Genomic DNA, 9,738 nt, shown 5'->3' with positions numbered 1-9,738 from the left:
TTTTTCTGACTCTATGGTGCATGGGCTTTTAATTAGCATTTCCGCATCATGGTCCTTCCGGAGAATCACCGTAACCTTATTGTTCGACGTTTGGAGGGGGTTTATATACTGTTTTGGTTGCAGAATAGTTTTGGATGTGAGGGCGATCTGGCTGCGACATCTGTCACCCCATTGATCGCCAGGGTTGATTCGGCTGATCTGGCTGGCTAGGCGGGTGTCCCCTACCTCCCTCACCGCTCCATGTGCGTCCCTCCCGAAGCTGCGCGCTCGGTGGAAGAGGACGACCATCCCAGATAGAAGGAGTGTACCGTTCTTCGGTCAAGGGTATACGATAGCTGCGCTCCCCTGCTAGAACCTCCAAACAAGCTCAAGGTCCATTTGTAGGAGAACGTAGGGTAGTCAAGCTTCCAAGACTCCAGACACATCCAAGTGAGGCGCTGCATGTGGCAGTATGCCATTCTTTTTCGAGTTTAACTGTGAGATGAATGAATGAGGCCCCCAGTAGTTCCGCAACTTTTTTGTTCGGTGGGACAGACCACAGTTTTAACAAAAATTGGGACAGAATTAAACAGAGCAAAATGTGTGCTTTCAGGGAGGAGTCAGTAGTTATGAAGCACCCAGACTATAAAATATAAATAAAAGTGCAGTGAGAGAATAATCATGCTATTGTGAGTTTTATTGCCCCAAAAGGATATAGACATTTCTCTCTTTTCCACGTTGCTGCATTCAGCTGTTTGGGTATGGAGCCTGGGGAGGGCAGGGGCCTTAGTTGGGCACAGTTGGGCCATGGAATCCACTGTCCAAAGCAGCCATTTTCTCCAGTGGAATTGTCTCTGTAGCCTGGAGATGGGCTGTAATTCTGGGATATCCTCAGATCCCACCTGGAAGTTGGCATCCCTACTTAATGGATAGTAATGTAATGATTAGATTGGTGTTTTCTAAGATTGACTCTGGTCCTATCTAAATAAAGGGGTTTTGGTACACAAAAAGGAAGGACTTTGAATACTATTGTTGCAATCTGTTTAAATTTGCTTCTATTATCTTTAGCGATTGACATGCTCACTCAGCTTAAACCTTTGAATTCGGCTCATAAAAGCAGCTGTGCAGTGCATAGGCGTAGTTACCAGGGAACAGGGTGGGGACAGTTGCCCTGGGTGGCCGCCTTGGGGTCACGTGATGGGGGAAATTGCCCGGCCAGGCCCGGTGGAGGCCACTGCCAGATGCATCTGCCCTGCCAGGGCCATACCCTTGCCTCACCCCGCCTCACAGCCCTCTGAGGCAGCGGCACTGAAACTGGAAGCATCTTCCTGTTCCTCTGGGGCTCCCCTTCCCCAGGTGGAGAGTCTCTGGCTCGGAGCGGTGCTACTGCTGTTCATTGCACTGGTACTGGATGCAGCCCAGGCTGAGAAAGAAGGTAAGGAAGATATGCGTGTGGTGGGGGGAGTGTTATGGGGCAGTGAGGACTGTTCAGTGCTTCTCCCCCCCCCCCCCAATCCCAGGATCTGGAGCCTCTTTTCTTCTTTAACTGACCCCCGCTCCAGTTCTGTCCTCATTTTTGCAGACGTTTAAATGCTCCTCAGGGCTGGGCAGCCATGGTTCCCTTCCTTTAGCCTCCCTCTTGCCTGGTTCTGTAGGTAGTACCTCTGCTTTTTTATTTCCCCCTTTTCTGCTGAATCTTTTTTCTCGTGTGCCCCCCCCCCCGGCCTGGTGTGCCCCCCCCGGCCTTGACTACATGACACTGCTGCTTCTGCCCCCCCCCCTTTCCGCATATGAAGTTCATGACTCTTTTCTCGTCTGTTCTGAAGCTCTGTGACCTCTTTCTTCTCTTTCCCCTTTCTTTTTGGAACTTTTCTCCAGCTAGGTTTTTTTTCTTTCATTTTCTGCCCCTCGCCTGCGACTCTGGACTTGTCTTCTCCCTCCCCACCGGGCTGCCAACTCACTGCCTTGCTGACAAAAGCCTCACCTGGCCCTATCCGCTGTATAAAAACACTTGGCGGGCACCAGGAAAGGTATTAGCAGGTGTCATCATGCCTGGAGGTACCACTTTGGGGACCCCCGATCTAGTCTTTAACAAAATAATTTGTTGCTTTGGGTTTCAACCTATTCCCCATCCCTTCCAACAGAAGACCCTGTCCAGTTAATAAAAGCAGCAGCTGCCCTCTCCTACGCCCACAAAGTAAGCCCTCAAAAGATACTGATTTTGCTATCACCTTTGGTCTTTCCACAAGCCTCCCCCCCTCAGGGCAGAGAAATCGCAATCATAAAGCCAATTAAAATCATGATATTAAAATAATTTGTAGGACGCCAAATAAAAGTGAGACTCAGTGGCATCAGTCAACTGAAAACCCTGGTCAGAGAGAACACCTTGAGTTTTCGCTGGAAAGCAGAGCTGTGGGATGGGGACGGTTGCTGGGGGTGGGTGGGTGAGTAATTGTTAGCCTTGAACCAACCCCACAAGAAGTCTCCTGCCAATGAACACAGGCTTCACGTTCCTATTAAAGGCTCAATACTCATTGAAATTCTGTTAAAATTGGGGATGGAAACCACAGGAGTGGCCCTCCCTCTTCCACAAGACATTGTGTTTCAAGCACTGGACAAAATACTGGAGTCTTCTGGGAATGCAAAACCAGCCCTGAGGTGGCAGCCTGCAGCGCCATCTTGGCAAGGCCTTAGGCAGAACACATTTGAGGCTGGGAGTGGGGAGAAAGCCAAATGTTGTTTTGCGTAATAAATTACTCAAACATGCTTGTTGTACATACTCAGTCTATGGTGTACTTAGGAGCTGGGCAGAGCAGAACTAATCTGCTTCCAGTTTCCTCTCTGTCTGACTCCTGAGACGCTAGTTGATGCATCCCAGTAAGAGCAACAACATATTTGTGCTGGGTAAAATGCAATTCTTGATCATAATGGCATTCTGCGCTTTTACATGTACCCAAAATAGAAATGGACAGTGCTCTCCACAAGTGCATGTGGAAATATTGCTATTGATATTTCGAGCACAATATTCTGGTCGTGAATATACTGGCCCATGTCCTAGTTGGAGCAAGGGCTTCCAGTTTCAGAGGCAACATACTGCCAATTTTCAGAGACTAGGTGCAGGGGAACGGTCAGGAACGGAAGGATGCTGCCGGAGGGCCTATTTGTGCAAAGGCTAGGTGGACTATTGGTCTGATCCAGCATGGCTGCTCTTAAGGTTTCATGAATACCGTGTCTAAGATCATGTCAGTTATCATATTTACTCCCCATTTTCCTCCCCAGTGGGACTCAAAGCAATTCACATCTTCTCTATTTTATCCTTACAACAACCCTGCGAGGTTAGGTTAAGCTAAAGGAGAATTATTGGTCCAGCAAACATCCATGCCAGAGTGGAGATCTGAATCCAGGACTCCCAGACTATACCTTCTCACACTCTATGATTAAATGGTTACAAGATTTGGGTATTACAAAAAAATTGAAGTTCACTTCCAGTATTAATTTAAAAGATTTTTTTTCTTAATTTTTTCTAAAATTTTCCTCTCCCTCTGCAAGGGTGGGTGGGCCATGTCCAGATGCCGAGCCCCCTCCCCTTCCCCCCTCTCTTGCATGCCACCCCTCATTCCCTCCCCTCATTTAAATGCCACCCCTCGCTCCCCTCCCCTCCCTACACTAGGGTAGGTGGGCCACGTCCAGATGTTCTATCATTGATTTAAAAATATTGGTTTTCAATTTATAAATTAATGAAATTAATATTATATTAATGTCAGATTCAAATCTGAAATGTTTCTGGTGAATATTTTAAACCCATCAATGGGAAAAAACAAACTTTATATATGATTATAGCAACAAGAATACTCTTGGCAGCGAAATGGAAATCTTCTCAAATTCGGACAACAAATGATTGGTTACATAAACTGGTAGAATATGCAACCATAGATAAACTAGCGGTGATAATTATCATAACCTAGGTAAATTTGTGGAGTGGGAATGATTGGTGAACTTTCTCAAAGAAAAAGAACCAGTTCCATTAATCATCCAGAATATGACAAATATTTAAAAAATGTGTGGTGAAAACCTTCTTCTCTAGACAGTTTATTACCAGCAGGACATTCTTTCGGTAACATTTTGACTATTGACATGAGGGGTGATGTGAACCAGATCTTTAACTGGAACTCATTGTGAGTGCTGCCCATGAGATATTTTAAAGGTGTCTCGCTGTGTCTTGATCACTGTGCCCTTTCTTAGTGAAAACAGCATGGTATAGTCTGATCATGGCATAGACTTTGCCGAGGAAGGCAATGGGAAATCACCTCTGCTTCTTATTTGTCTTGATGAGGTTGCCATGTTGGTATGTAAGTCACATGCAAATATAAGTGAATGCAAGATTAATTAAAAACACAAGATAAAACTACATTTTTTTTCAAAACCAGTTTTATTCTTGGATATTAACAAACAAGTATTTGAAAAACCCACAGAAGACGCAAATAGAAAACATGCTTTCATTTCTCAAGGACACCTTGGGGACTCTTACAAATGGCTTCTTCTAACAAAACGAAATAATCCACAAACTTACTTAATGGATTTATTCAACACTGGCAGAGAATCTGGTATTTATATTCATATGTGTGTGTATTGATTTAAGAGCGACATCAATAACTGTTGGGTCAATATAGTCCTCTTACTGTGTATAGGAAGTGGCTCCTGAGTAACAGCATGTGCCTGATGATGTTTATTCAGAAGGAAGATCAGTAGAACTTACTCTTTAGTAAGTGTACTTAGAATTTCGGCACTAAGAAATGTACATTTACAGATAGGGAGAGTGCAGTGAAAGAGTCTGCTGTTGGTTCAGTGCAGACCATTTTAAGCAAATCTATGATACACACACAATGCCTGAGATAAGCCGACCTGGCCTGGCAAGAACGGAGAACATCTGACTTGAATGCTCTTCAAGTCTAAAGGAGCTACTGTGCAGCATGCAAGACTAGTGAGAGACTACAAAACAACCCCCCCCCCCCTAAAAATTACAGAAACGTTTAAGGGAATTCTGTTGAATGCAGTGAGGTCTGCAGAGACACTGCCTTTGCTTCAATCTGGCCAAGATACAGGTTGCTGTTTATAAATGGCACAAGCCATACAAGAATTGTAAGTCTTGCAACCCTTGCTGTCCTTGATTTTTGCAGGCACTAGCAGTGGAAGTAAGCCTTAAGAATACATGTTGTTTATGGCATTCAAAAACCATTTTGATTGTTCAAATTATAAACAGAACAGGAACTTAACTCCGAAAGCACCCACAGACTTTAATTAGAGGTGTTCCATAGGAATCCATTCTAAGACATCTCTTAAAACAAAAGATGCAAGTTACTTTCCCCAACAGTACATTTTATTTCTGAAGATGATCATAAGCACGAAAACACACACAGAAATGTCTCATTCATTTCGGTAGAATTTGTCAACGGTTTAGGATGGCCTTCTTAATTCAGAATTTTTTAAAACTACAATTGAAGATCAGTTCAATCATTTGATAATTGGTGAAACTCTTATCAGCTTCTTCAGTTCCAAATAAAATTATCCTCCATGAGTTAGGAACAGTTTTGATTTTCACTGGAGGGGGAGAAGGTGGCTCCAGAAGAAACGAGGATTCATTCTCACTTAATACAATATAAAAGCAAATTCACATTCTGAATAATTAATGTGATGGCACAATAAAGGAACTCAACAATAAACTGGTAAACCTGATTTTAACACTCAGTTCAAGTTTAAGTCATGGCTTTCTGAACTGAATTCTATCATGGCGGAACTTCAAAACGGCACAAATTTATCTGATTAATTCATTACTCTTAGAGCTACCAACCTATTTACTCTAAAGGAAGACTGGTTTCTTTTCCCACATATGCTGGCAAAAAAAAAAAATAACAACCAGGGGGATCTTAAATTCACATACAAGTTACAGTTTAAAATAACTTGTTTATAACCTCAGGGAAAATTGTCTTTATCCTCAGGGATATGTTCCTTTTAGGTAAATATAAGAATCATTGCGTTGGAAGAGACCACAAGAGCCATCAAGACCAGCCCTCTGTCATGCAGGAATACACAATTAAAGCACTCCTGACAGATCATCATTCTGACCCTGTCTTCTGGGATATTAGCTACCCCTCCTAATTTGGTGTCATCTGCAAATTTGATTAGCATGCCCTATATTCCAGCATCCAAGTCACTGATAAAAATATTGAATAGCACTGGGCCCATGACAGAAACCTGTCGCACCCCACTAGTTACTTCTCTCCAGGAAAAAAGATGAGTCATTGGTAAGCACACTTTGGTCAGTCAACAAATTACAAGTCTAACAGTAGCATTGTCTAGCCAACATTTTACTAGCTTGCTTGCTAGAATGTCATGGGGATCTTGCAAAAGGTCTTACTAAAATCAAGGTATGCTACATCTACAGCATTCTCTTTGTCTACCAAGCTTGTCACTTTATCAGTAAAACAGATATGATTAGACTGGCATGACTTGTATTTGAGAAACCCATGTCGACTTTTAGTGGTCACACTATTCCCTTGTAAGTGTTTACAGACTCTCTGTTTAATGATCTACTCAAGAATCTTTCCTAGTATTGATGTCAGGCTGACTGAGCGGTAATTGTTCTGGTCCTCTTTTTGAAGATGGGGAGATTAACATTCCTCCAGTCTGCTGGGACTTCTCCTGTTCTAGAAAAATTCTCAAAGATTATAGGAAGTGGTTCTGAGATTACTTCTGCTAGTTCTTTTAATACCCTGGAATGTAGTTCATCAGGCCCTGAAGATTTGGCGGGTTATAAATCGAATAATGAAATGAAATGGTAGCCAGGTATTCTTGTACTACCTCTTTATTTATTTGGTGCTGAATTTTCCCTACAGTATCTTCTGTTCCATTTCCCCCTGGTTGAGCACTGTTTTCCTTTTTGGGAAAAGACTGAGGCAAAGAAGGTGTCGAGTTTTTCTGCCTTTTCTCTGTCCCTATTAGCATTTTGCTATCTTCTACACGCAGAGATGCTATCACATCCTTTTTCTTCCTTTTGCTATGGACATAACCAAAACCTTCTTGTTCTTAACCTCTCTGGCAAGCTTGAGCTCATTCTGAGCTTTAGCTTTTCTGACTGTCTCCCTACATGTCCTGGTTATTTGTTTAAATTTCTCTTTGGTGATTTCTGCCTTTTACTATTCCTTGTACATGCCCCTTTTAAATCTCCGCTCAGTTGAAAGTTCTTTAGACGTCCATCCTGGTTTCCTAAGACATCTCCCATTTTTCCTCCTCACTGGAACTGTTTGAAATTGTGCCTTTAAGATTTCACTTGAAAGAAACCCCCATCCATCATGCACTCCCATCTCTTTTATTATTCTTAACCACAGGACCACACCCAGTAGTTTCTTGAGTTTATGGAAATCAGCTTTCTTAAAGTCTAGAATGTTTGTCTGACTTCACTTGGCATCCCCTTTCCACTGTTAACAAACTCCAGGAGAACACAGTCATTCCCACCTAAGGATCCTACCACTTCCATCCCGTTAACCAGGTCATCATTATTGGTTAGGAGCAGATCTAAAATAGCTGATCCCCTTGTTGCCTCTTCCACCTTCTGGACCATGACACTGTCTGCAAGGCAAGTGAGGAATTTATTGGATCTTATAGTCTTGGCAGAGTTTGACTCCCAACAAATATCTGGTAGCTGTACACAAACAAATATGTGATAGCTGAACACAAGCATGTGCTGTAACATCTGGAAATAGGAACTTCTGAGGCCTGTAAAAGAACAGTCAGTAACACTTCAGAATGCACTGAAGCTTAATATTACTTCACAACCCACAATCTTGTGCTGCATCTCAAGCAGAAAATAACAGAAACAGTGGGTTGCCTTTTCATAGCTGCTTTAGGCCTCTTTCTTCCTTTGAAAACCTACAAATGGATGGAATCAGACACTGAGGAAGTTCACTGGAGGTTCACAACATCTCAGGTCTGAGTTCCTTGTTTTTGTCAGACTGTTTTGTGCTGTGCATGCCAATGACACGCTAGAACACTAAAAGCATGGCTGCTATACTTGTACAGATTATACCAGCTTGGTTGCTCTCTCAGCTGTTAGAACTGCCTAGAAACTGTCCTTTAAATTGCTAATTGAAGCATGAGAACGGGCAGCTGTGGCTACAGTCCTGTGGCCGTCCCATTTATGTGTTTTCCAGGTGTACTTGGGAGCCAAAGAGAAAGAAGACCTACAACAGGAGACTGTAGCAGAAACACATTGGAGGAGCTGTGATTGCCCTCTCAGCTGACAATTTATAAAGGGGTCTAGCCAAAGAGGTATCAGCTATTCACCTGAATCTACTGTAATGTGGGAGGAAAAAGTTCAGTTTCTTTACTTGCACCTCTTTCAAAAGGAAAAGATGCCACCGTGGGAGCCGGTGGTTCAGAACATGGAATTCTTCCCACTCAGGACTGGAACGACTTGGACACAAACATGAGTAAAATTGACATGACAATTCTACATTGATAACTGAACTTGATGGACTGAACACTTGCAAAGTACATTTAGGTTATTACTTTTTCCTGAGAAGACACCAGCTTCAGCCTTCCGATGTGAAATTCATGGAGATTTGTATCACAGTTAAAGAAATGGTATAGCATTTTAGCTAAATACAGATCAGAAAGTGCAACCCCTTTATCATCTGGATGTCTCCCTTTAAAACAGTGCACAGATCTGTATGTTGCTTGCCAGCTTCCACGTCTTTTGAAAACAAATTTACAGCCCTTATAGTTAAATTAATACCTTACTGCATCTGCTAAACTTTGATCTAGAAAGATAACATCTCAGCCCTAAAAGTACACTGTAAAATATTCCATGAATTAATTTCTGAAGATAAGACTCCTATGATATTAATGGTAGGCTAGACTGTTGTGTTAAACTGTTGAAACAGCTGCTACATGACAGAGTCTTTTAACTTTGCTGCTAGCAATTATCTTAAATACTTTGGCTATATTACTGTGAGCCAGCTTTGCCAAACTTTATATTGCTTTAAAAATACTCACCCAGGAGCTATTCTACAGATCATCCAGTTCCCAACGGAGGGAGGAACACCTCTATCTGCAAGTAGTTCAGTTTTCACTAGAGTTAAGTGACAGGCACACAGGGCAGAGAAAGGAGCAGTTTCCACATTAACAGCTGCCAAACTTATTTCCCTGATTTGTGTACAGCTACCAGTCAAATGGTAAAGTTTGGACTGGATTTACAGGTCTGCTTGGGTAGAGGATTGTGCATGAATGTTCCCTCACAAGTGAAAACAAAATTACTTGCACCCACAAAAATCAACTGTCAGGGAGAAGTCCAGTTTGCAGTCTTTCCCCTGACAGTCTATTTTCCCATGTGAAGCCTGATAGGTCAGTGTTAACATATAGTATCTTCCAACTAGAAAGGTCAGAATCCAAGAAATGCCCACTCAGTCTACTTCTGCAAAGGCCTGAAAAACATCTGTGTGGGGATTTTCAGGCCACCCCATCTTCCATTTTGTTAATGGGAAAACTGTGGATCACTGAAGAAAATCCTATATTTTTCTCCTTTAGGATTACTGAAATGCTTTTAAAAACAGTGTGTTACTCACTGGAATGTGTAGTACGAAATTTATATATAAGAATCTACAGCATCAGATAATTGTAATTCCTATGTATAGTGTAGAGTCACAGCACTTTTTCAAGGATATATCAATTGTTTAAATTGAAATAATTTTAGTACCATTTAAT

The sequence above is a fragment of the Sphaerodactylus townsendi genome, linkage group LG01 (genome assembly GCF_021028975.2).
Source record: "Sphaerodactylus townsendi isolate TG3544 linkage group LG01, MPM_Stown_v2.3, whole genome shotgun sequence".
In the NCBI taxonomy this organism is placed as follows: domain Eukaryota; kingdom Metazoa; phylum Chordata; class Lepidosauria; order Squamata; family Sphaerodactylidae; genus Sphaerodactylus; species Sphaerodactylus townsendi.
Note: the sequence above shows the minus strand (reverse complement) of the source record.